The sequence below is a fragment of the Pteropus vampyrus genome, unplaced genomic scaffold, assembly GCF_000151845.1.
Source record: "Pteropus vampyrus isolate Shadow unplaced genomic scaffold, Pvam_2.0 Scaffold256, whole genome shotgun sequence".
Lineage (NCBI taxonomy): Eukaryota > Metazoa > Chordata > Mammalia > Chiroptera > Pteropodidae > Pteropus > Pteropus vampyrus.
This window is the reverse complement of record NW_011889037.1, coordinates 1,180,092-1,182,280: the sequence shown is the minus strand read 5'-3', so window position 1 is coordinate 1,182,280 and position 2,189 is coordinate 1,180,092.

Genomic DNA, 2,189 nt, shown 5'->3' with positions numbered 1-2,189 from the left:
ATCAACCTCAGGCCCAGGAAGGCAGAGGCGGAAGGGGGGCCTGGAACGAGACAGGCACCTCGAAAACCTGGACTGAAAGACACCAAGGTGGACGGGGAGAGGCCACGGGGCGGGAAGCAAGGGAACGGAAGCGCCTTTGAGGCACGGGGACCGTGTGAGGGCCTGGAGTTGGATTTACGCCACCTGCACCCTACAGGACCTCGGAGCCAAGAAACAACTGTGGACAAACGCAGAGAGCCGCGTAACCCCAAACCACAAGACGAATGCGGGGAACCCACCACGCGCGAGAGCCGGAAGACAAAGCCGACAGCGAGACTCAAGTCTCGCGAGTGTCAGATACGAGAGCCGCCTGGGCCAGACCAGGACTTTCTAAGGGTCACATCTGCGGGAAACGGGAACCTGGGAGACGAGAACAGACCCTACAAAGGGAGGACAGGCAGGAAGGGAGGACAGGCAGGAAGGGAGGACAGGCAGGAAGGGAGGACAGGCAGGAAGGGAGGACAGGCAGGTCCGCGGGACAAGCGAGAGGGGCCCACGGAGCCGCGGCCGCCGGCGGGAAAGGTCACGGCGCCCTCACAGCCGAGGGGAGCTGGGTGAAGACGGAATCTGGAAAAAATAACTCCAAACGCAGCACCGAAAGGTAAAAGAGATGACAAGTATAAAAGTTAAGTCAATGACACCTCGCGGATGGCAGAGCGAGGCCAGAGAGCCGCACGCGGGGGGCGGGGGCTTCGTGGCCGCTGCTGCCCCTTTTCCTCTGCCTCTCGGCTCCAAACTCACACGTGTGGCCTGGTCTGTAAACGCGGACCTGGGCCTTTCCAATGTGCCCTCTGTCCGCGGCTCTGCAGGTGGCTGGGGGGACAGAGACGCTGCAGGGCGGGAGCTCCCGCCTGGATCCGTGCGCAGTCGGCGCGGGCGGGACCCTCAGCGCGGGGACCCACGGCGCCTCTCGCTCCCCCAGCGCCCGGCCCCTGCGGCACCCGCGGCCAGCTCTGGGAGGTGGGCGGCAGCTTCCCCCGCCCCCCAGGACAGTTCTGCAGCAGGGTCTTCTGCGAGCAACTCCTCCTGGCATCCCAGGCGGCTCGTTCCCAGCCGCGTCTGCTCTGTGCGGACTGGCCTGCTGCTGAGCAAGGCCCAGCCCCGTTCGCAGAAGGCGCTCGGCCGGGGGCGGAGGGCGCCCGGGCACGCGTCTGAGCCCTCGGGGTGCCCCACGCGCTCTCGCGTGATGCGCGTGCAGCATCCCGCTGCCCCCATGCCCGGCAGCGCTCTCTGCTTCCCGCGGGCCAGTCCCCGGTATCTGCAGAGCCACCGCAGCGAGCGGCAGTTCACACCAGCCTCTCCCTGCCCAGGTCCCCGGGGGGTTCCTGCCTTCTGATGGGCACACAGCACTTACGGGCACGATCCGTGCCAAATGAAGCACCACCATCCACCACAGATGACAGCTAGGCGGCATGCAGCGCCACTGCAGGCACTGGCACCGGCGTTCCGTGTCCCACGGGTGGGGAGCCGGGGGCTGCACTGGAACGCAGAGGCCCCACCGCCTGGCCCCAGGTGCCACCTCTGCAGGTCCAAGCCCTGGGCCCTCCCGGCAGCGATGCGAGCCCGTACAGTAAAGAGGCATTTCTTCACCAGACCCCAAAACACAAACTGTAGACAAGTAATACACTTGGCCACATTACAATTCAAAACTTCCGCACAACCACGGACAGCATGAGCAAAGTAAACGGACAAGTCACAAACATGGCAAAAATAACCACAACGCAAAAACCGACCAAGGACCTGCACCCAGAGCGCACGGAGAATCCCTAATTACACACAGTTCTAAGCAAGTGACAGAGCGCCCGCGCGCAGTGGGGCAGCGTCTGAGCAAGCGCCCCGGCCGGCTCCTGACCCACAGCGGGAGACGTTGCTCTCAAGAGTCCCGAGAGGTCAGGCTTCTTCCTAGGCCCCTGAGGCTGACAGACTCCAGCCCCCTGCACCCATGAGGACACCTCTCCACCTCTGGGGGGCGTCGGGGGAGGTTGCTGCCTCCCAGCCTCTGCAGTGGTCCCCAAGCCCTTGGCCCCTTGCAGAGGTCCGTGGACCAGGTGCTGGCTGAGTCCCCGGCAGTCGGGAGGAGCGCTGGGGGTCAGGTTGCTTTCTCGCCCTCAGGCAGAGCGAGCGGATGGAGTCAGATCTACAGGCTGCTA